The sequence below is a fragment of the Procambarus clarkii genome, chromosome 12 (assembly GCF_040958095.1).
Source record: "Procambarus clarkii isolate CNS0578487 chromosome 12, FALCON_Pclarkii_2.0, whole genome shotgun sequence".
In the NCBI taxonomy this organism is placed as follows: domain Eukaryota; kingdom Metazoa; phylum Arthropoda; class Malacostraca; order Decapoda; family Cambaridae; genus Procambarus; species Procambarus clarkii.
In genome coordinates, this window is record NC_091161.1 from 33,637,915 (window position 1) to 33,663,421 (window position 25,507).

The following is a 25,507-nucleotide window of genomic DNA, read 5'->3' on the forward strand; positions in this document are numbered from 1 at the left end:
AGCTGAAGAGTTTAAGCTATAAAATAAGACTGAGAGAACTGGACCTTACCACACTGGAGGAAAGGAGAGATGAGGGGGATCTGATAGCAATATATAAGATTCTAATGGAAATTGACAAGGTAGACAAAGCAATATTGTTGGAAGCTAGGAACAGCAGAACTAGGGGTCACACAAGGAAATTAGAGACGGAAATAAGTCACAGGGACGTCATTAAGACCTTTTTCAGTCTCAGGGCTGTCAATAAGTGCAACTGGTTAGAAGTAAAGACGTTGAAGATAAATCGATTCAAAGTTTTAAATGGAAATATGATAAATGAGGGGAAAGAAGACATTGCATTAATCTTAGAACGTTTAGAAGGCGGGGGGTGGGGGGAGGTGGCTAGGAGCCTAGCTTGACCCTGCAGGCACATTTTGGTGAGTACATCTAGGAGAGTTCGCACAAACACATACACGCACACACACGTCCTCGCAACCAAGTGGACAGCACTCTAGGGTCGTAGTTCAAAGGACCCGGATTCGATTCCCGATCGAAGCAGAAACAAATTGGCAGATTTTCATTCACTTGATGATTTGTTCACGAAGCAGTAAACAGGTATCTGGGCAGCCCGTCCTCCAAACAAAGATCCAAAAGTGATTCCATCCACCCGCCAAACCCCCTGTTTATGAATGAATAGCGGTTTACACACGACTCACAACTGCTGACGTTCGAACATATCCGGAACAAGTGCTTCACTGACGAATTTTGTTCGAATCACAACGCTATAAATGCTTCACCCACGTACTACAAATACAAATAATCGCCAACAGAACCTAAACACCTAACCTAACCTATCCTATGCCTATATATACACAATATGCTAATATATTATAATATTAATTTATACTTAAGAAAATTCCCATTTTGAATGAACAGCATGTTAAAATTTGAATGCGTCTGTGGGGTTGACCGCTGAATGTAATGGACTTGAGTCGAGGACGGGTTGATCTGGGACTTAAACAACTGCTGCGGGCTGTATCCTGGGAATGTGTGTGTGTGTGTGTGTGATGGAAACACATGTAGATGATATGATAGGAAAAATAGGTCTTGATTCGGTAACAAGACAATCGACGATAAGAAAGGCGGGGTCCAAGACCTAAGAGTTCGACCCTACAGGCATAGAGTAATATATACACACAGGACGCTGAGCACCGTAACCGGTTGCTGTACCTGGCCCCTGGCCTAGACCCCAACATTAGTTACAGAAGGTGTTATGGAGCTTCCAAGCTACTAGGTGGGTGTGGTAGTGGGTTTAATGTCCTGTAGTGAAGTATGTGCTTTTAATACATACTCACACTTGCTCATACTTCACATTAATAGAAATAAACTATATTAATATTGTGGAAGTGACTTGTGAATTATTTTTATGCGAGGCGGCCTCATGTCAGGTGAGGTGAATGACGTCACAGGTAGTTGACCCATCAGGCCAAGCTAGTCAAGAGGCGCGGCGGGCAGTGTGGCGCGGGCCGGCGTGGGGAGAGGTGCTGCTCAGCGCCCGCCTCATTGGTTTTACTAAATTAGTCACCTGGACAGTCCTGTGCATGAGGTTACCTGCGTCAGGCTTACAGGCAAGTTACTCTAGATGATTAGTTATTTTATCACATTGTATTCTGTTGGTACAATAGTCTATATTTGCTGATTGTCTAAATAAGCATAGTTACAACATGTTAAAGCTTTATTTAAAGTTATTCAATTAGCTCTGGTTTGCTCATTTGTAAATATGATATTGAGTAATATACCTGTCTATTAGTGGAAACTTTTACCTAGATTAAAGACTTTTGATGCTTATTAAAGCAAAATTTAATTCTAAAAACGCCTGTTATGTGATAAACTGTTCAACAACAGCGGCTTGAGTGTTACACTCATAGTGAAACTGAACGTTCGACCAAAAGCAGGTGAAAAATATTGACAAAATTATTAGTTAAATTCTGGCAGTTATAAGGTGTTTCTTGTGAAGTATCATATTTCAATCCTTGAAACACAGACCATAAACTTTTAATGTAGCAAGCGTCACATCCCCTCCCCCCCCCCCCCCATCCTATGTGAATGAAACTAGCCATCCTGAGTAGGTGTCGTCCACGCTGCAGCCAACCCCAGAGACGCCTAAATTAACATTAACGTCTTGTGTAACCAAGTACTATATTTTTTCCAATATAAGTAAATATTAATGTATATTTAAATTGTGTATAGGTCTGATAGTTGAAGGAAACAACGTGAGTGTATTCCAACTTGTCTCCCTCGCCTAATAAATAACATATAATAGGTCACATCAAAAACTATTTTAAGTACAGTTTGTTAAAATGCATGAACTGTTGTGGGTCAGTGCATGAACGAGCATAGACTGAGAAGTTAAATGTGAAGCGTTCTTCACGTTCATGTTTGGCTGCCGGGTTAACGACCACTTGGCCGTTGTGTTGAGAACGTTCATGTTTGGCTGCCGGGTTAACGGCCACTTGGCCGTTGTGTTGAGAACGTTCATGTTTGGCTGCCGGGTTAACGACCACTTGGCCGTTGTGTTGAGAACGTTCATGTTTGGCTGCCGGGTTAACGACCACTTGGCCGTTGTGTTGAGAACGTTCATGTTTGGCTGCCGGGTTAACGACCACTTGGCCGTTGTGTTGAGAACGTTCATGTTTGGCTGCCGGGTTAACGACCACTTGGCCGTTGTGTTGAGAACGTTCATGTTTGGCTGCCGGGTTAACGACCACTTGGCCGTTGTTGACAACGGGCTTTGGATAAGTCAAGTCTGTGATTTTGCCATTCGGTAGTAAGTCAGCTTTATAGATGAACCAAAATCTGACCTGATCGATTGTTTTGCGGGATGTTTCTCAAACTTTACAAGATGTTCAATTTAGTATTTTGATGTATTTAATGTTATTTCAGGTATGTACGAGGGTGCATCAGTACAACAGCACTGCAGGTATGGTCAACCAGACCCATGAACTTGGTCTTTTACAACGCTACTGCAGGTATGGAGGGATTAAAATTACTTGGAAAAGCTTCTCTCGAATCGCAGTTGGTCATTATGTAGTTGATACATATTCCCACCTAAGTACCATAGGTGAAGGGAACACGTTTAATAATTTTAATAGTTTAACACACTATACCTTGAAGCAGTGATCCTCTAATAGGTATAGTCTAAAGTACTCTATGCGTTAGCCACTTCCGAGTGGTTAACCATTCTTCAGGCCCATAATTTGAAGATTAAGTTGTGGTGTATTATATGGTTAATGTTAAGCTAACAATTTCGGTTAAATTTCAATCCCCTCCCCTGTCCATATTTCTGTTAGTCTGTCTTCTATCCCACCAGTCCAATCAAATAGATGTGAATATATAAAAATACCCAAGAGGGTGATGCTTCACTTGGGGTTAGGGGAGACTGGGAAGAGGAAAGTTTTAGCGTGAAGGGAAAGTACCGGGGCTAAACCTAGCAAGCTGAATATACCGTCGGACAGTTTCGGGAGGCTGAGCACTTGCAGCTACGTGGCCGTCATCAGTATCGTGCACAAGGTATTGGTAGCCCTTGAATGCTGTAGCAATTCTGCAAATCGACAAATATTGTGGTCAGGCGGCAGGACCTGTGAAGTGTTAAGGTGAACGTTTCTGGGTCTCTGGAACGCGGTAACGTGGTGTTCCTGATTTGTAACTGCAAAGTCTCTCTTTATTGGGGAAGAAAATATTATATAATAACTGGCGGAGTTCCTATAACCACAGATAACGGCATTAAGAGCAAGGACACTAACTACGTCCTTTTATTCCAAGCTAACAAAGAAGGCTCCGAAGGAAGCAAGCTAGTTTAAATATATGAACGAGTCTTTAGGATCGACCACTGAATGGAATGAACAGAGGACGCGTTTTGTGTAAACCTGTTTTTCATTGATAAACAAGTGGTTTGTTGGCTGGATTAACAATCATTTGTCCTTTATTGACGAGGGCGGTCTGGCCGATTAAAGTACTATTCTCCAACAGTGCTTCACTGACATCCGCTTCTCGAATAGCAAGTCTGTAAATGCTTCACTAGTGTACTACAAACACAAATAATAGCCAAAAAAACTAATTACATAATGTATGCCTAATATACATTGAATTTTATTGTATATTAAATTATGAATGGGAACATATTTTTATTACGGTGTTAAAATTGATGAACCCGTCTCGTGGGACGGCCTCTACACTAACGAGCCTGGCCTGAGGACGAGTTGAGTAGTGTGGCTGGTGTTCACTATAGTGTGCGGAAGCCATAAAATGCTGCATGCATAAATATTTCTGCTGCAGCCACACTAACACTTGCTCTGATCATCGTTCCTTTAATCAGGCAGTACGATTTGTTGTCCACCATGAAGAGGATGACCTCGGTTACATATACGAGGCACTGTAGTTTGGGCCTTATTTGTGGTCCACCAGACTCCTCCTTCCTTAGTTCTCCTGTAATTTTATCCTTAAGTTAATGCAAAAACCTCTGCCAGTGCTTTGGCATCCTCCCAGGTGTGCCTGAGTTTAGGGCCAACAAAGTGGGTCGTGTACTTCAGTCTAGGGCAGTAGGTTAAGAAGTGCTCCAAATGACTTGTTTATTATCACCTAGACCATCTAGGTCGTAACACTTTCAACTGAGAATATTCGACGGAACTAAATCTTTTGTATGGGACTTGCCTCTTTTTGTTGTACCAATATCTTTTCTCCGTTGTACCCGTAGTCGTCGTCTCTTCTATAGCCCTCTTTTAATTGCCTCGTCCATAGTGTCTTTCTTGAAAATCTATTGCGCCTCTACGAGGCCAATGTTACACCTGGCGATCGTTCCCTTGGTAGTCTCAAATTGTTCAATCAATTGACCTGGTTTCTATTTTTGGGGTTGAACCACGGCCTTCCCTGGGGGGGGGGGGGGGGTAGGGGAAGGGGAAGGTAGGCCCCTGTTATCAAATACCCGCAGGTCATTCCATGATCAGTTATAGCTATAGCCACTTTGTTGTGGAACTGGCCTTGGTGACAAGGCATCTCCTCCTCTTAGCCTCTTTGTCTGGGCCTGTCGTTGTCTCCGGTCTGTTCGCCATCTCACTTTATTAAATTGACCTTTTATTCTTTCATTTGACATGTATACATTTTCTACTGTATCCTGGGTGCCTTATGGAAGAGTTAGGAGTACGGACTGGGTACTCCTTGAAATACTTAGTCAGTCCATAATTTATCTAGGTCTACTTGGAGTAATAGTTTTAACATCACCACATACAGACAAGGTTAGAAGATTCTCCCTGGCTTCACGTTTTCTCTCGGTTGATGCCGTTGATGGGTTCTGTCAATTTGGTGCTTGTTGCACGGTATTGGCCGGGTTGCCTCTGACTGAAAAAGAACATAGTTTGGTCTAGTTTCCCTTTGTCCAATGACCTTGTGAAAGAATAAACCAATAGGAGACAAACAAATGCCTAAATCAATAACAATTCCATACACAAGTAATCTTTGTTTCATGTCGTGGAAAAGTACCGAGGGAGGTTAAGAGACCTGCCTTAACATGAGTGAACTCTTCTGGCCTGGGAGCACGAAACTAACCTTCGTATCTCCGACTGGAACCACCGAGTTCCACTGATTTGTATAATCAACACTGGTGATAAAGGCATTGTAACAACTCTGGCAATATCCTTGGCCATCCCAGGCCGAGGGTTACCCACAGATACCCAGAGAGGCAGACCTTGGTCCCAGACCAGAGGATACAGGAGAGTGCACGGATGGATGTGCACTTTTGGAGATTCCACGCTGATATACATCTGGTCGTACTCACTCGCACAACTTAACGCAAGTCGTGAAATTCCATTCTCTCATACCAGGACAAACTTGTGGCATCTCCTTACTCTAATGGGTGATGTAGTCGTTCATGTCTGTGCAGCCTTTATCCTTGAGATTTACTACCTATGGTATTTATATTAACAATTTTGTTTCCTTGTAGTTTCCCTTTCGGTATGCCAGGCTTTTGCTTTCTGGTCCCTTCCATAAGTTATCCCTACTCCCACTATATATTCAAATGTAAATACAGTGATCACTCATTCCCTTGGGGCTTCGGACTTAATTTCCCATATGTGAATCGTTTAGTGAATTCGAGGTAAAGTCAAGCAGGTTCATCACTACCTCTAGTCATGTGGGTCCCCTGACATGTTGGCTTAAAAGGTTTCTTGTTACCATGTCCAATAGTTAGGTCACATTACACCACAATACGGTTCTTGCATCTATCCATGGTTGAAGTCTCCATGATTGAAGTTGGGATCGATTTCTAATAAGCGACAGAGTCTGCCCTTTCAGTTATTGTAGGTGTTTGACAAATATAGTAGGTCTTGCCTGGGTCTTTGCCATTTAAAAAAAGTTATAAACCGCAGCTACTATCTTTAGTCCTCCCATCGTCATGGTGCCTGTTATGTAGTATCTGAACTTCTCGCAGCCTGGGGTATCCATATCCTGGAAACTTCAGACCTTTATCAGCAGGCCCGCCACTCCTCCCCTTCCTTCCCTCTGTAGTGTGTTGTGTAATATTGGCGTGAGTACAGACTTGTGGCACACCAGCATTACGGTCCAAGTAGTCAGTGTGGTGTTGGAGGAATCTTACTTTCATTTTGTGGTTGTCAAAGAAATATTTTGTCGGAAGTGGAAGGCCATTCATAATTTGTATTTTCTTTTAGTCAAGCCAGTGTGTCGATTGCTTTTACAGAGTCTACTGACAAATATTGCCTTGATATATTGTGTAGTTAATGTGCAGCTTCTCAGTATGTTAAGATGGTCTTGTGCAGGTCGGTTGGACGTGATTAATTTTCCAAGGTGTCAGTCTAGCAGGCGTTTTGTGCTGCCCATAAAAAAAGGTTTCAGATCTAAACAAATCACAGGTTTTTATACCGGTGCTTTCAGGCCGTTGGGAGTCGGTAATTTCTCTATTAGACCTGAGTGTTAGGAACAATAGTTTCAACTAGAGATGGGGGGGGGGAGCACCTAGGTTTAACTCGCCTTCATCGTTCTTACACGCAAATTTGGCTCCAATGTTTGTCATTATGGTGGGTTATATTTGATATGGTATCCATACATGAAATTCCAATCCCTTTATACTGTGCAGTGAGCAGGTTATTGAAGTCCAATTATAAAGTTCTTAATGTCGGTTGCGCATAAAACTTTTTCAAGAGCAGACTTTGAAGCACACAATTATTCCTCGTCCTGTGACGTTATATGTACTGGTAGCTAGTTGTGTAGTGCAGCCAGTTGTTTGTGTAGAGGTCAGCCAGTTGTTTAACCTGACACTGATAGTCTGTGTGCAAATATTGTTTCTGTAAAACCTGCATGCTTCTGCAGTCCTTCCTGTAGATGACTGAACTGTGATATCGATGTGGACAGTTCTCGTGGGATCTTCAACATTTTGATGAGGCAATTATTTAAAGTGTGACGGCTTTGGAAAGAGCAGGATTCTAATCAACCCTAGTGGCGGGTGTGTGTACCCACCACACACACATCGAAACTACGACGTTGGTACAACGTTGGAACAAGTTTTAACACCTCCTAACCAGTTATAACAACCAATATAGCAAGTTGTAACAACGTTCTAATACGTCATAAACACGTTAAGCGAAGATGTAACAACTTTATTACAAGTTGTAACAAGCGGAAAATAGACAGTTACGGTTTGTTTCCAGGGTAGTACCTGAATTGTGGTATACAGTTGAAGAGGGATTTCAGTGACAGGAATATTGCATTTAAAAGAAATGTAGAGTTTCGTGAGATTGTATGCATTTTTACTCGGCCATTTATCACACAAGGAGTAAGTTGGTATGTTACCCCACTTAGTGTGTTAACGGCACATAATAATTTGTCTCCCAGCAATGCTGAAGATGGTGTCTCGTGATCTGAAGGAAAAAGATCGTGTTGACTTGAATGATTCTTTTTAGTATGGTTAGAAGCTTGTTCTTTCCTCATTTTGACGATTCTTGTGAATCTTGGGCACCAAGAATTACCCTCGTGGCCTCATCCTGTATTACTTCTATTTGTACAAAACAGAGGCGGGGAAGCAAAGTGCAGGGCATGATAATCAACTAAGGATCTAATAAACATGTTAAATAGTCTAGCATATTTAACATATATACCAATATTCTTACTAGTATTTTCAGTGATTTCGCTTCTAACCAACGATGTAGGTCGTTTACAATGTCACTGATGATACCTACTCCAAGGTATTTGTGCTGCCCACATGTTTCTATTGTTTGGTTGTTAACTTTGAGAGCTAGAGGCACACTGGCTGTTTTTTGGGAGAGAAAGTGATGGATTAAGTTAAAGACCGAATTCAATGCTTTTAGCAGAGTTAATTAAGTAGAGATTGCAGTCTCGTTTGGATATTTGAAACAAAACAAATTTCGTCGACATTAGATGACGGCTTCATCAGCTAGTGTGGAACTAACAGTTTTCGTGCATTAGGACATTGAACATTGTTGCGCAAAGCGCACAACTCTGGGGTGTACCCAAATCAAAGGGTGTAGAATGTTTACTTTTGACCCCATTGAAAGAACTGAGGCAGTTCTGATACTCGGGTGCCCCTTGAGCTATATCAAAAGTCTTCCACTAATCCCAAAGAGGCTAATCGTTCTAAGATTTATTTCCCCTTTTTTGCTGTATCAAAAGTAGTTTTGAGGTCAATAAATGCCACCTAAGAGCATGGTCCCTGTAACAAAATATTCAGCAAAGGAAGTTAAAATGCGTCTTCCAGTGAGGGAACCATTCAGGTTAGTGGCAAGTTGGGGTCTAATTTCAAACATTAACCTGTCGAGTGTAATCCTCTCAAGAACTTAACACTTAAATGATGTCAGACATGGGGTCTGAAGGCACGAAGAAATCACAGTAATTCTCAATGATGTATCAATGAGAAAATGAGTAGGGGCTTGAGAGAAGGATTCGAATCTGTTCTGTGTACTCTCAAGCATCCCAGGCTGGAATTCTTTTGATCATGTTGTGGTACAGTTGTCTAAGGTGTTTGCTTGGGAGTCCTCAGAGCTTAGGTTCGACTCCTCCTCACGGCTTCCACTAATTTTTTCGTATGGGTCAGAATGTTTGTGAATTTGGCTTTGGGTATTATTAGTCGGTATCCAGCGGTCGGGTAAGATACCATGCCTCACTTTGATTAATTAGTTCTAGCAGAGGACTATAGTAAGGGAATTGAGGATGTAAGATACAATTGCTTTGCAAACCAGGGCAAGAGGTAAGAATTGAAAACGTGGGATGAGTCATGTTGCAATGGTGTTCCATTTAAAGTTGCAAGCTTAGTAAACGGAAATTTTGACAGTTAGAAAATAGTAGTTAAGGGCATGAGTTGTGAACGAAGTTAAAAGGGAAAATCAAAATGATTCCTGTAGTTTTTAAAAGTTTCGTACATTAGGGAGTGGAAGTATGGTTTTTCAACTGTAATTTTCATGGCAATATTCTTGAATGAGGGGAAAGGGGAGAAATCGGAAATAATTAATAAAAAAAACAAATTGATTCGTACAGTAGATAATTTTGTATACTTTAATTAAGGATTAGCAAGAAAGATACAGGAAGCATTAGGCTTAAGTTTCGGGAGGAGAAACGTTTAGGGAAATGTTTCAAATTGATTCGGTTTCAGTGAAGCAAAAAAGGATTTACAAAGATAAGTGTAAAGGTTACTTCAAGGAAGGGTTTCTAATTTTGTGAAACAATTAAGGTTGACAGATAGTAGATATGCATGTCGAGGTTAGTGCAAGCATGAGCGAACGTTCAGGGGGTGTGAAATACAATAACTGTTAGCAATGTATTTTCAAGTACAAGTGCAAAACACCTTCCTGACTGTCTCCCCTTCCATTAACCAGGTGACAAAAACTTCCCCTCTCCCCCCCCCCCCCCCGGCTCCGCCCACTCTACGCATTTAGTGTAAATAATGTCTATGCATCACTAACTATTCTTACCTAACCTAAATAGTCCTATTGTATGTAAATGAGCGATTTCTGTGTGATACTAACACAAAGTATCCCTCAGTACGCCCTGTTAAAGCACCATTCACCTACCAGCGATCCATCGTCCTGTTAATCCACCATTCATCTAACGGTTCATGCCGTTATCCACCACCTACCAGCTCCTCCATCTAACAGACACCTAGCATCTGTTTTTTTTTAACTAGCGTTAAGAATCATACATTAACGATTTAACCCAACCTAGCTTTCCTAACCTAACCTGTGATGTGTGTGTCATCCAGTGTATTAAGCACCATGTATTATGCTGCATATATTAAAAATGTTGGAAAAAAAAAGGTTGAGAAAGTAAATTATATATTTTTTAAATGTTTTTAGTGAATATTAAGGATAATCTAATATCAATTATACTGTTAGTTTAGTTCATTTATTATGCACCCCATACCCATCTTGTGGGCGGTAGTGGAAAGGGTTACAGAGGCACATAATGGGCTCAGGGACTGAACCCCACAATTCATTTAGCTAAGCAAGTTACAATCTTGATGAGCTAGGTACAAAATTCAATATACGTCAACAATGGGTTCGAGATCGACCTCAAGTACAGGTTCTAAATTAAGCAACTGACATATGTGGAGAGCTAGTGTCAAAATTTGTGATTGTCCTGCACACCGCCCCCCCCCCATCCAGTGGGCAGCGGTGGATAGGTTACAATCACTTAGTTACTACCTACAGTTAGCAAACTGGGGATATTTGGCTAAAATTTCTGGTAGCAAATCATTTTGAATTAAATATTGACACATCGCTGGAACATTGGTTATAGAATTCTCTAAATTCACGTATCGTTTCGCACTCCATCACAGTGACGGAGGGTGTGCGAATAATTTTGTTGACACAGTTTACATTTGGTCAGGTCTACATCAGCAGATAATGAGAATTCCCAGAGATACTTGTAACCGAGTCTAAGCCGAGCAGCAGTAACATCTAGAAGTCTGCTGATTTTATTGGATGATCCATAGATGTGTGGCTCCTCTTGCATGATAGTATGATGATAGATGGAATTACTGGTGTCAATTTCACTTTGCCTCAGATCTACAAGATCTTGTTGAAGTTCTCGGTGTACTGCTGCTCTGATTGCTCATTGACAATCCAAGGTTACACTCAACGGCTCCTTTAAAGGCAGATTCTTTGGCTAACTTATCAGCTCTATCATGCATTCGGAGGCCAACATGAGATGGAGACCACATGAAATGGAGACCACATGAAATGGACACTGTTACCATCCTTAATAATTTTGTTGTATTTGTGTCTAGCTTCGGACACGAGCATGTTACAGTTATGTCTTAAAGAGTTGAGAGCATTTATGGATGATTAGGAGTCGCTTACAATTAATGTATCAAGTTTGGAGACTTGTACACATTTCAGTGCAAGGATCAAGGCAAATAGTTCAGTCTGAAGGGTAGAGGCCCAGTTGTTTATACGGACTCCCCACTCAAAGTATAGGCCAACGCCCATTGTCAGGACAACTGCACTTCCAGCTGCACCCGTGGTGCGGTGTAGGGAACCATCAGTGTATATAATTTGAGAGAATGCTCTGTGGACAGAGCATCAATATGGCTTAAGGCGTTGAGCTTTGCCTCAAGACGAAGCTTGGGCTGATCTCTAATTTGCTTCTTGGGTGGAAAGGGAGGGATTAAAACTGGAAAGGGTGTAACCTCCCACGGTGCAGGAAAGTGCCGTTGTTGTTTCTCTTGGTACAAATCATGAACCCCATGCATTCTGAGTAGAGTTCCAGTTTTTGTTATCCATTTGGAACAATGCTGATCTTCAATAAAGAAATTCTGGAGGGCTTCTGTGCAAGGATTAGGATGAGTTAGCCTAAGCATTTTTATACCAATTTGACAGTTAATTTCAGTAACACGATCAACAACGCTCAGAATATTAAGTTCCTTTCTCATATTAGGTATCTTTGTGGTACGAGGGCACCCAAGGATTATCCTCAAGGCTTCGTTCTGCAATTTTTCAAGCCCTCCAAGCTTTCTTTCAGGCATCAAAACAAGCAGAGGTGCAGCATAATCCACTAAAGATCTGATGTATGCAAAGTACATCATTTTGACAATTCTGACATTGGCACCATAGCCTGAGTGATAACCTGCAACAGCCTTGAGAGCTCGGAGCCTCTCTTTATACTGACGACAGAGTCTGAATACAACAGGTCCATACAGTGGCACCTCAAGGCCAAGGTATTTGAATCTGTTTACATAGTCGAGCTGGGAGCCATCAGACAGTTGCATCTTGCGAACAGCTCCTCCCTGCCTGGGTGGGCGCCGATTTAGTATCTTTGTTTTCTCTGCTGAGATAATTAAACCTAGGTCCTGACATGAGTAATACAGAGTTAAGTGTGTTCTGCGTGTTAGCATACCCAGTGGTGTGTATCATTATATCATCAGCATAGCTAATGATGTGGACGTTGGGTTTGCTCGGTATAGAGTTTAACAGCGTGTTTATTAAGATATTAAATAAGGTAGGACTGAGGACACCACCCTGCGGGGTACCTAGTTCAAAGTCTCTTGTTACACTCCTATGCCCCTGGAAAAACACAGATGACTTCCTGTTGGATAAGTAACCCCTGATCCAACAAAGTCGACCACCAATATTCATTCTTGCAAGCTCACTCAAGATAACATGTCTATTTGCAATATCAAAGGCAGACTTAAGATCTAGGAAGGTGGTATATGACTTTTCAGTGTGCAGGGTAAGAAAGGTGGTGATGCAATGATGTACACACCTTCCATGCCTGAAGCCATATATCTGGGGGGATAGCATGGTTCTTATTCTATGGAGGAGACGGTTTAGGACCATTCTCTCGAATGTTTTGCAAATGCAGCTAGTAAGGGAAATTGGGCGGAAAGCATTCTCTTGATTTGGCTTGGGAATTGGAATGATTATACTGTTGGTCCAAGAGTTAGGAAGCTCCCTAGTAACATAGCTCATATTATACAGCTCAAGCAGGGGATTCCCTGGTACTAAAGGGAGCAGACGCAATATGTTATAAGTGATACCATCTTCACCGGGCGATGTGGCTTTGCCTTTGTTTAGAGCCGCGAGTAATTCAAACTCGGTAAATGGCACGTTGCATTCATCTTCCTTGTGGACAATGAAGTCAACGAGCCTTTCTCGATCTCCGTAACCAGCATTTAATCTGAACTGTATGTCTGGGGGAAGATTATTGAAGCTAGAGGTGGTTGCCCAAGCATCGACTAACTCGTTTGCTGTGTGTAGAGGGTGAGGGTGTGCTACTTGGCAGATCTTATCGCCTTTATTAAATAATTCTTTTAATATCCTTCCATGCCTGGCTGAGGGGGGTGTGAGAGTTGAGACTGTTAACAAAAGTTTCCCAGTTATCTTGCCTGAGCTCTGTCATGCGCTCCCTCGCCTTGGCTAGGGCTTTCTGAAAGAGCTTGAGCATTGCCGGCGTACGTGTTTCCCTATATGCAAGCCCAACTCGTCTGGCAGTGCGTTTCAAAGTACGCAGTTTGGGGTCATTGTAATAGGCATGGCGTTTATTACCTTTCATATCGTTCCGACTATTGGATGGTGCAGGGGGTTGGCCTAAAAGGGTCAGCAAACATCTGAATGCTCTGTACTAGACCGTCGTTAAATGTCTGGACTGTGGAGGGATCATAAGTGCTGTACCACTCTGACACATGAGCAACAAAGTCTTCACGTCGAGCAGGAGGAACACTGACCCGTTTGCGTTTGAAAGTCCCACCGGGCAGGATGGTATTTCCTATACATAGAGTAGTCAATCAAGGGTGATGATCTGACAACAAATCTGTTACAATAGATGATGTGCACCAGACGTGAAAGACGTTGAAACCAACACAGAGGTCTAGAATGCCTCCACAAATATGCGTGGGTTCAAGGTCACCCACAATCTGCACATCTTGGTGACTATTTAGTAGCGACAGCAGTTGATTCCCGTAACCGTTACTGAAGCGAGAGCCACCAATGTTCTTGTCTAGCATTGTAGTCACCAAGATTGAAGGTTGGCTCTCTATGACACATTTGCGAAGGAAGTGCCAGTGTGAAAATGGCCAGTAAAATTGTAAACAAACTCTAAAAAACGCATTGACAGGAAATATTAATCACTGATGCGGGAGGGCAGTGATTGATAAGAGTTCTGTCGAGTAGAGAAACTATTGGTCAGCAGACAGTGTTAAGTATTGGCCAACAAGTAGTGACAGTGAGGCTCTCAGCGCTAGTGTAGCTGATTAGTGTGTGAAGTCCCTTTCCGTCAGTTACACGGGGGGGGGGGGGAGGGTAGGGGAGTTGACTAGTAGAGTTGACTAGTAGAGCGGACTAGTAGAGCGACGAGCCTTTGCAATAGCCTACCTCTAAAAGAGGGTTCGGGATAGTTCCTGGGAACGTGACCTGTGACACCTACGAGGAAGCCCAGTAGTGGACGGCTCAGCTGTGAGGAAGCGTGAATGTGAAGCTAATGATTACCCACTGACACTAACGGAACATGGTGGTTTGAAGGGTGCACCCAACACAGGAGGACAACTAGTGAGGGAGTGACGCCATGGGAGACAGCAGGTGAAGCAGTGCAGAGACGCGGGCCAGGAGAAGCTCTTTGCCTCGGATGATAAGTCAGCAGTTAATAATTAATAATAATATGCACTTCGTCGATGACGTTCGCTCAATGATTTAAAAAACACATGTTCAGGGCCATGAGGTTAGCCCCCATCATGGAAATAAAATGTTAAAAATCTATTTCTCATTATGGGAGTTGTTTTAAAATGCGCGCCAACGTTTTATCATTCTCTGTATTCCCCCCACGAGTCATCACCCCGCCGTGTGGGTAGCCACCCAAGCGGGAGTCTCAGTATCTTAGTGACCATACTCGTGACCGCAGCGCTGTACCCGTGTCTAAACGTGTGCAGTTTCCTGTTTTTCCTCATTTTTTCTGCCTTTATAAAGACTGAAAATTTACTGTGGTGGATAGTGATCAGTAAGAGCAAATCCATCTCGAATTAAAAAAAAAAATATGAAATAACCGCTGCATTATGTAGGAATGCGGAAGAATTTTTGATGGAGGAGAAGACAGTTGCACAGCGCGATCCGCAGCGCAGCGCGCGGAGCGCCGCAGGGGGCCTATATATAGCAGAGAGGAGGGGTCATGCGTTCTTTCTTGTTCCAGCCTCGCTCCGCTTCACAAGTCTTGGAAAAAAAAATTTCTAGAAGCTATGGAAACTACGATTGCTACCTCGATCGCAGCCCCCACCCTGGTTTGAGTTTAACTCCGGGGGCCCTTCAACCTCACATGCTGAAAACCTAGTGTCGGTCTACAGTACTCAACTTTCACCAAGGTAAAGTGATATCTTATGTTCTAAATGTAAAGCTAGGTTCCTCCCAAGTGTCGGCGTGTGCCCAGCGCTGTTACCCACGCGGTCTGTAGACGTTCCAGCTAGGTCATGCCTAGGCAGGGCATTCTAGGCTGCCCCAGCACTATTGTACGACGATTAATACGGAATTCTTATACAGCCTTGCCCTAGCCGCTAGCTTGCCAGATTTATAGTCTGCCGGTTAAGCCCGGGAATTTTATATTTATTCAGTATCATCGATGCTATTTTGCCGGAATTTTGTCCGCCGGTTAAGCCCGGATCCTTTTATGTGGCTCCTAGCTGTGGATTGCTAGTCATATCGTCTGCCGGTTAGGCCAAATAATTTTATGCAGCCTACACTGTGGCTGGGTCGCCGAACTTCGGTCGGCAGGTATAGTGCCCATCAAAAATTTTTTTTTTTTGAGGCAAGCCACGTGTTGGAGAGCCAGACATTTTGTCTGCCGGTTAAGCCCGGAAATTCTATACAGACATTCTTGTTGCCAGAATGCCAGACATTCCCAGCGCCTCCTTCGCCGCTGGATTTTTAGACTATTGTCTGCCGGTTAAGCCCGGAATTTTTCTATGCAGCCTCTTTCGCCGCATGAATTGTCCTTGTGCGTGTTTGCCAGACCTTGGTCAGACGGTTAAGCCAAACAAAAAATTTTAAATTTTATATGTAGTTCACCTAGCTACGGGATTGCCGTCCTTGGCCTGCCGGCTATGCCCAAAAAACAAAAAATTGCTGAAGTACCCTAGCGGAGATCATCGCCATAGTCCCGGTTACCAACATTATATTCTGCTGCTATGGAATTCTCACTGGACAGATGAGAAGGTCCCATTATCACCACTCAGGAACTAATTTTCCCTTTGAAAGCCATGAGGCAAAAATTTTCATTTATCAGGGAATTCACTCCATCTGCAGTCGTTACAGCTGATCAACATTCAGGAAAAAGGTCACAAGGCTGTTAAAAGCACCACGAATAAGGAGTACAACATAAGATAGAATCCGCTGTGTGGCCCCCTTTTTTAATTTTTTCTTATTTCTCTTTTTCATTCTTACATTCTGGAGTCCTCGTTTTCCAGGCACAAGCAGGTCACAGTCGGGTTCTTAACATCCTATGGGGTCAGAGATTAGGTTTTAATTCCCAGCAATACGATTAGAAGATGTGTTTTACGCACTAGGAGGTCATTCTTTAATACTTTTTCATACATAATTTTCACTCCACGTTCATAAATAAAACTTTATTCGCAAATGTAAATTAAGGTTATTTGTCGGACAACATCCGAGGACTTCCGGTTAAGCACGGGCTAAGAGGTTATTCTTTAATACATTATCATACATAATTTTCACTCCGCATTATTAATAAAACTTTATTCACAAAGGTAAAATAAAGTTAATTGTCCGACATCATCGGAGGACAACACATGATTCGAGGTAATAGATTCCCTTCATTTTGTCTGCAGTGGCCTCTATTTTTACTGGGCTGTTTTGGTCTCGATCATTACACTTATAAACCTCTATTAATACGCTACATTACAAAATCCTGTACTACTAGAACTTTTAAATCTTATAAAATGTTCGTCTCTCTACAGTCAAACAGTTGGTCACAGTTACGATTTTTCTCCTACAAGATTGTGTGTATCATGTGATACTATGTTTGTTACGGCCCTCTCGGGACGCAACGGGGTTCTTACTCTGATGTAGTTAGAGGAAGATATATATCCGGCCCCAAGCCAGTAGAGGCTATCAAGGGATGCGATCCGTGACGCAAGTAACTTAAAGGGAGTAGGGAAAGAAAGCTAAGAACTTAATATAATATAATGTTTACCTTCACCGTTTAATATATATAATAAAAGAGTACACAAGGGGGAGGGGTATTAACACTTTACAAAGGGGATCAACACTGTAGTCTTCTGCTGGAGACTATGGATCCTCGAAGCTAGGTGCTGAGTCCGCGGTGCTTTCTTCGTGGCCTCAAGACGTGTCCTCTGAGAACGCCGAGCCTACCCTGGCCACAGGTCAGCCACAACACAGGTCCACTGGGGGCACCGTCGTGGAGGCCGTCAACCACACGTCCAGCAGGTCTGCTGGCAGGTACTGAGCCACCAAGGCTGGTACGGCCACTCCACGAACGATAAAAGGGGTACGCCCTAGACAAGAGTCTCGTGTGATATCACCAATCACCCTCCTGTCCTCAATACCCCAGTGGATTATCGTCTCCAACCGTCGGTCCCGGGTAAATCCTTTCACTGCCACTCCGTTGGCAGGCTTAACACACCACAGTGTTCTTCCGGGGGGACGACGTCACAACAGCTGCAGCAAACTTCACAGTATGGAGACTGGCTGCCTCGGGTAGACTGACTCCACCTTCAACACAGTGGTCCCAGGTCGGCTCTGTAAGCAGACACGTCATTAATAACCGGGACACTAATACACCACACTCACAGGCTCAGATACAAACGCCCGACATATCCACTCCATAGATGGCGCTGTCGTCGGAGCACCACCTCACCAGAGGTCAGGAGCGGCGGTGTTGAGCGCTGAACCAGACTGGAAACTGGTCCTCGAGGCCAGTACACGCTGTCCTCACTAGGTGTCGTCGTTCGTTTGGCGGGGGTTTCGGGAGCTGACCCACAGATGGCGTGTTTGTCACTGCTCCAGGCTCGGACGCTGAATCCGGGTTCGTAACACCTCCCCACCAAAAGGAATTTGGTTTGGGGTTCTATAAAAAACACAAACCAAATTAGCAGGGCGACACAACTCCAAATGGACTTACTTATACTATGAACTGGAGAGATGAGGCTGTCTTGTCCACGGAATTGTCCTACTGGGCAATTCCGGCACAACGGGAACTTTAAAATTGAAGGCAAGGTCCTGCCTGGTGTAATCTTCCACATCTTCACCGTCTCCACCGAGATGTTAATCCGGAGCATAACCTCACACCTCTCAAGTAAGGATCGGTTTCGACACGATCTGGGGTGACTCGACACTTCCTTATGTCGTGGCATCGATGATGGCTGACCACAGACGGCATTTCTGGTGCCGGTCCGATGGTCCTTCAGGGAGACAGGAACCTGGAATACAGGGGTCTGATAATTCAGAGTGATAGCGACAGTGGGCAAGGCAGTACTTACTACATACTCGTCTACTAGGCCCGCACCTAGTTCCAACAGGGCTGCTTGCTCACCGAAGATGGCATTCGCTCTGCCATCGTCAGGTCGACCAACGTTCCGTATAACGCTGCATTGAGGCTCAGCTATCACGCGGGGGGTGTCAACCTGTCGGAAACAGTCACTCATATTATCACATATCGTACCTCCTGTATCATCTATTACCTCCCAGGTCCCTCCTTCAACTGCAATTCCTGCAGTACAAATCTTCAATCCCTGGGACCTTTTCACGATGTTCATGGGAGCCATCATTCTTCGAGTCGTCCACTGATCCTTACTGAGAACACAAACGAGAATAAAACAAAATACTGCTAGGAAACGTTTGGTCATCTGAGGGATAAGCTTCCTGAACTTGTCATGTCCATAGCCGGCAACATCCATAAGCCTGGCTTGGACCGAAGAGGGCACTAGACCTTTCGAACACCCGTCACATACCTCTGACGTCTGGGGAATCTCTGGCTGGTTCACTACATGCTGTAACTTGCCATACCGCAAGCACACATCCGCCTTCGCTCCAGACTCGTTGGTATCCGTGGGTGCCTGCACACAAGGACTCTCTTCAAGCTCAGGTACTTCTTCCATCGTAACCTCATGTTCCTTGTCGAGAGAATCAGGAGACACTGCTAGAACGTTCTCAATCTGTAGGCGAGAGGACAAATTAAACATAGTTACATCCGGGTCTGTCTTTACCTGGACATTACCATTGCCTGTTACCTCAGACCGTGCTGTTCCGGTAGACTCGTCCGCAACCTTGGGAAGATTGATGCTCCAATCTGTCACCAAGTCGTTGGCTAGTACCACGTCAGTCCCAGCCACAGGGAGGGTATCGACTACTGCCAACACACATGTGCCGCTGAAATAAGGCGTGTCGAGATGTACTGGCACTAAGGGGGCGATGTACTGCGTCCTAGGAAACCCAACCAGGACAACCTTTTGTCGCCCATCCACACTTACTCCCTCGGGTAACGAGCTCTTCATGATCAGGGACTGGGCTGCTCCACTATCTCTGAGCACTACAATTGATCTACCAGTATGATCACTCGTTACATACCCGGTTGAAGTGTGAGGGGCCAACAAACTTGGTCCTTCCTGCGTCGTCGTAGACTGGTTTCCTACTGGTGATGTAACACAGCTCACCAACATCACCTCCCTTCGTGCGCTGCCACCTCTTCTACCTCGGCACCTAGCAGCTATGTGCCCTTTCTGCCCACAAGTCCAGCACACCATATTCCTCCTTGGACTACGGTGTTTCGGACTACTGGGACTTGTTCTTCGGGGGCTACTTGGGGGCGTCTTCTTAGCACTTTGTGGGACGGGTCTTTCTTCTTCGTCGTGAGGTCTGTCAAACCGGCGCTGGTAATTCCTTGGGACGTACTTAGCAGACGGCCTATGAGTCAGGATGTACTCTTCAGCCATGGTGGCTGCTGCACTCAAGGTCTCTACCTGCTGTTCCTCTAAGTACGTCTTGAGGTCTCCAGATAAACAATCCTTGAAGTCCTCGAGTAAAATCAGCTGCTCGAGGTCTTCCCTGGTCTCCACCTTCCGAGAGGCACACCATTCCTGGAAAAGTCGCTCCTTGATGGTGGCGAATTCGGTGAAAGTGTGCTCTGAGGTCTTCTTCAGGTTTCGGAACCTTTGCCTATATGCCTCAGGTACCAATTGGTACGCCATGAGCACCACTTTCTTCACCATATCGTAATCGCCAGAGTCGTCAAGGGATAACGTAGAGTAGGCGATTTGGGCCTTCCCAGTCAAAACTGACTGTATCATGATAGCCCAATTCTCCCTTGGCCACTCCAAAGAGGCAGCGACTTTCTCGAAGGCTGCGAAGAACTTCGAAACTTCTCTCTCGTTGAATTTGGGGACCATTTTGATATTTCTTACCGGATCGAAACCGCTTACTCCAGTTTGTCTCTGTCCAGCGCCTAGTCGTAATACTTCTAGTTCATGTTGTCTCTGTCTTTCTTCTCTCTCTCTTTCTCGTTCTTCTCTCTCTCTTTCTCGTTCTTCTCTCTCTCTTCTCTCTTCTCTTTCTCGTTCTTCTCTCTCTCTTTCTCGTTCTTCTCTCTCTCTTTCTCGTTCTTCTCTCTCTCGTCTCTCTTCTCTTTCTCGTTCTTCTCTCTCTCGTTTATCTTCTAATTCTAGACGCCTCATCGCCAATTCCTTTTCTTTCATCTCCATTTCTTTATCTTTTAATTCTCGTTCTAATTCTAACTTCTTCCACTCTATCTCGCGATTTATTTCTAAGGCACGCATCTTGACTGTTAGGAAGCTGATATTAAGCTCACCTGCATCACTGTCAATGTCACTGCCCTTATCTTCCTTTTCTGTGGAAGCTATTTCCTCACCTTCCCTTGTACTAGGAGTCTCGCCTTCCTGTTTCCCTTCTGCCTTCAGGTGCCGGTGAACCTTGGACAGGATCTCCACACGGGAATCACTGGCACGGATCTTTATCTCCAGGTAGGCGCTCACTAGTACAAGTTCCGGTTTGCTCAGATACTTTAATCTGGCAAGACAGTCCACTCTGTTCAGAAAAGCCTGAACATCGTCCAGATCATCGATGGTAGCTTTTTCTGCCATTGTCACAGATGGAATACTCCACTAGCACTTAACGCACCGAGCACTGTTCTACGTCAATATGGCACTTTATCGCACCAAATACTGCACTTGCCAATATTGCACGTAATTACTTCGGGCACCGCACTACCCAATATTGCACTGAGTCCAAGCGAACACTTCGCTCTACAATATTGCACTAAATCACTGAGCACCGCACTAGTCAATATTGCACTTAATCGCTTAATCACAGCGAGCACCGCACTGCACAATATCGCACTTAGTCACTCTGAGCACCGCACAGGACGTATAACGTCACAATCGTCACACACAGGGGGAATTATATACAGGGATTACGCCACTTCACCACCCCTGTCAAACATACTTAACAAGGGGACGGATCCCGCTGGGGATGCCAATTAATGTTACGGCCCTCTCGGGACGCAACGGGGTTCTTACTCTGATGTAGTTAGAGGAAGATATATATCCGGCCCCAAGCCAGTAGAGGCTATCAAGGGATGCGATCCGTGACGCAAGTAACTTAAAGGGAGTAGGGAAAGAAAGCTAAGAACTTAATATAATATAATGTTTACCTTCACCGTTTAATATATATAATAAAAGAGTACACAAGGGGGAGGGGTATTAACACTTTACAAAGGGGATCAACACTGTAGTCTTCTGCTGGAGACTATGGATCCTCGAAGCTAGGTGCTGAGTCCGCGGTGCTTTCTTCGTGGCCTCAAGACGTGTCCTCTGAGAACGCCGAGCCTACCCTGGCCACAGGTCAGCCACAACACAGGTCCACTGGGGGCACCGTCGTGGAGGCCGTCAACCACACGTCCAGCAGGTCTGCTGGCAGGTACTGAGCCACCAAGGCTGGTACGGCCACTCCACGAACGATAAAAGGGGTACGCCCTAGACAAGAGTCTCGTGTGATATCACCAATCACCCTCCTGTCCTCAATACCCCAGTGGATTATCGTCTCCAACCGTCGGTCCCGGGTAAATCCTTTCACTGCCACTCCGTTGGCAGGCTTAACACACCACAGTGTTCTTCCGGGGGGACGACGTCACAACAGCTGCAGCAAACTTCACAGTATGGAGACTGGCTGCCTCGGGTAGACTGACTCCACCTTCAACACAGTGGTCCCAGGTCGGCTCTGTAAGCAGACACGTCATTAATAACCGGGACACTAATACACCACACTCACAGGCTCAGATACAAACGCCCGACATATCCACTCCATAGATGGCGCTGTCGTCGGAGCACCACCTCACCAGAGGTCAGGAGCGGCGGTGTTGAGCGCTGAACCAGACTGGAAACTGGTCCTCGAGGCCAGTACACGCTGTCCTCGCTAGGTGTCGTCGTTCGTTTGGCGGGGGTTTCGGGAGCTGACCCACAGATGGCGTGTTTGTCACTGCTCCAGGCTCGGACGCTGAATCCGGGTTCGTAACAATGTTTTCCCCTATATTTTCCTCCTCGTCACTAAATAACTTATCTAGAGTATTAATTCGGTACTAAATAATTAAGCTGGTTAGATTTCCCAGTTCGTGCGATTCATCTAGGGGGGAATTCATTATTCCTTCAACAGTCCTCGTTAAATTAGGCGCGCGAGTTTCTAGTCACGTGCTAATAGGATTACAGTTAGGGTTAAGCCTTTCTTAAATTTCAAGACCTTAAGTCAAGCGGATTATCCTCATTTAATTCTTATTAATTCCCCCCAATAGACTCATTATCTCCTTAACATAGTATTTCAACAGTGTTTTTTTTCTGTTTCCTCGTTGAAGGGTGGTACACATCGGTGTTTTCATGGCCGGTTTATTTTAGTCTTCATTTGGTGCCTCCCTGTGGGTATCCACTGTAGTCGCACGTTTCTCCACTTATTCAGCCGCCCTCGCTATTGTTTGCTACCTAAAAATTATTCTATAGGCCGCCCGGTTGAGCCCGGAATTATTATGAAGCTGCCCTCGCTACTGTCTTGCCAGACCTGTGTCTGCCGGTTGAGCCCGGAATTATTATTATTATGCAGCTGCCCTCGATATTGGATTGCCAGACCTATGTCTGCCGGTTGAGCCCGGAATTATTATGCAGCCGCCCTTCGCTGTTGTATTGCCAGACCTATGTCTGCCGGTTGAGCCCGGAATTATGCAGCCGCCTTCACTATTGGATTGCCAGACCTATGTCTGCCGGTTGAGCCCGGAATTATGCAGCCGCCTTCACTATTGGATTGCTAGACCTATGTCTGCCGGTTGAGCCCGGAATTATTATTTATGCAGCCGCCCTCGCTATTGGATTGCCAGACTATGTCTGCCGGTTGAGCCCGGAATTATTATGCAGCGCCCTCGCTGTAGTTTGCCATACGTATGTCTGCCGGTTGAGCCCGGATTTATTATGCAGCCGCCTTTGCTATTGGATTGCCAGACCTATTGTCTGCCGGTTAAGCCCGGAATTATTATACAGCTGCCCTCGCTATTGGACTGCCAGACCTATGTCTGCCGGTTTAAGCCCGGAATTATTAGGCAGCCGACCTCGCTATTGGATTGCCTGACCTAATGTCTGCCGGTTAAGCCCGGAATTCTTATGCAGACGCCCTAGCTAATGTATTGCCAGACCTACGTCTAGAGACGGCGATGGGGAAGAAGTCACATGTCTGCCGGTTGAACCCGGAATTTATTATGCAGCCGCCCCTCGTGATTGGATTGCCAGACCTATGTCTGCCGGTTGAGCCCGGAATTATTATTTTGACCGCCGGTGTAGCAGGAAGCCCCACCAACAACGACCCTAGAAGCTGGAGATCATTGCAACGGACTCGGTAACAAACAATTTATAATTTGCTGCTCCGAAATTCTTACGGGACAGACGCAAGGACCATTTTCACCGCACCAGAAATGAATATCTATTATTCATCAGGTGACGACCCTCCGACTGCTGCCGTTCCAGCTGACATGCAATCAGCAAATTCACAGGGCCGTTAAACGTACCACGCATTCGGAGAGCAATTTATTATGGAAACAGTTGCATTGGACCTTATATTTCCTATATTATTTATCCATCCACATACTTATGGAGTCAGTGCCGTCCGGACGCACGCATGTCAGTCATGATTTAACTTCCTTCGGACGAGATTACGTTTTTTAATCTCCAGCTTTAAGACTACAAGCTGTGGTTTACACATTAAGTGGTTATTCTTTACTCAAATCTTATACTTATCATACGCTTAACGCTTCTTAATTAAATCCTTAATAGCAGTAGGTAAATCAATTCATTAGTCGGTCCGCATGCGGAGGACAACTTCTGATGGACTTCAAGGTAATTGTCTCAGTTAATTTTATTTAGTGGGTATCTCAAGATACTCCTTCTTCAGTCCTCGGAAGCATTGGCGCGCGAGGTCATCCTGTCGCGTCCCAATAGGATTACAATTAAGGTCAAGTCTATTCTTACTCTTTAGAATCCAAGCTAAACAACTTACAGGTCAAGCGGTCTACACACTTTTAATTCTTTTTTTTTTCCCCTTCACTGACTTAATTCCTATTCACGGAGTTACTTATCAAATGTTTTTCTCTGTTTCTGCGAAGTAGGGAAGTTTTCTTCCTGCTTTCATGTTAGGATTATTGTATATTTTCTTTTAAGTGATTCCCTTCGGGTAATTCTGTAGTCGCATGTTTTTCCCTACTTAGGAATTATCGGCCAGTCACGGGGGGGGGGGAAATTTTATTGTCGGTCGCTGGGTTTCACGTTACAAATTTAATCATGTCTTCTCTAAGGCACTTAATTTCTTACTAATTTTACTCTTCACATATTCATTAACTTATATTCCGCTACATATTTATATACAGTAATTATTTAAGGATTTGGACATTTCGCTATTTGTCTTCTACTTATGTTACATGGATTATATTATTATCCCTGTTATCATCTGAGGTAATTAGGTATTCTGGTCTGGTATTCTTAAACCTTTTTTTTGTTTGTTGATGGTACTTCCCTCCTCCTGTATCGCTGTGGTACTCGAGGCTTTCCAAGTTTGTAAATACTACGCGATGCTACGTATTCTCTCAGCCCAATCAATCTTACCTTTTACTTAATAAAACTTTTTTCGCATTAGTTAATTAATCACGCTGCTTATTTCTCTCAGATTGGGATGTGTTCTTATTGGATTAGTTACTACTGTTTAACGATAAACCTTATTCATTGATGCCTTCCCTTTTTGTCACACCTTGGCCTCCATACCGTAATTAAATACTGTTCACAATTCTGCCTTCCTTATAATTATTCGGTCACTGGGTTTTTTCCAGAACATATTTAAAAACTATAATTTTGAAGGTTTTTCTAAGTCTATTTTTTTATAATTATTTCTATACATTAGATATTGGGAATTACTATTATTGACATTAAAATGTACTTAATTGTTGTTAAAGATTCGCTGCCTGG

The 25,507-nt window shown here is 44.1% G+C and overlaps 1 long non-coding RNA gene across 1 annotated transcript in view; it reads left to right on the forward strand.

The window, feature by feature from the left end:
- Window positions 1-968: 968 nt before the first annotated feature.
- Window positions 969-25,507, forward strand: part of LOC138363900 (uncharacterized) — a 29,622-nt gene continuing 5,083 nt past the window's right edge. Inside the window, exons 1-2 of the long non-coding RNA XR_011228240.1 lie at window positions 969-1,270; window positions 1,410-1,604. This is a non-coding gene — a long non-coding RNA (uncharacterized lncRNA). The remainder of the gene's footprint in view (window positions 1,271-1,409; window positions 1,605-25,507) is intronic.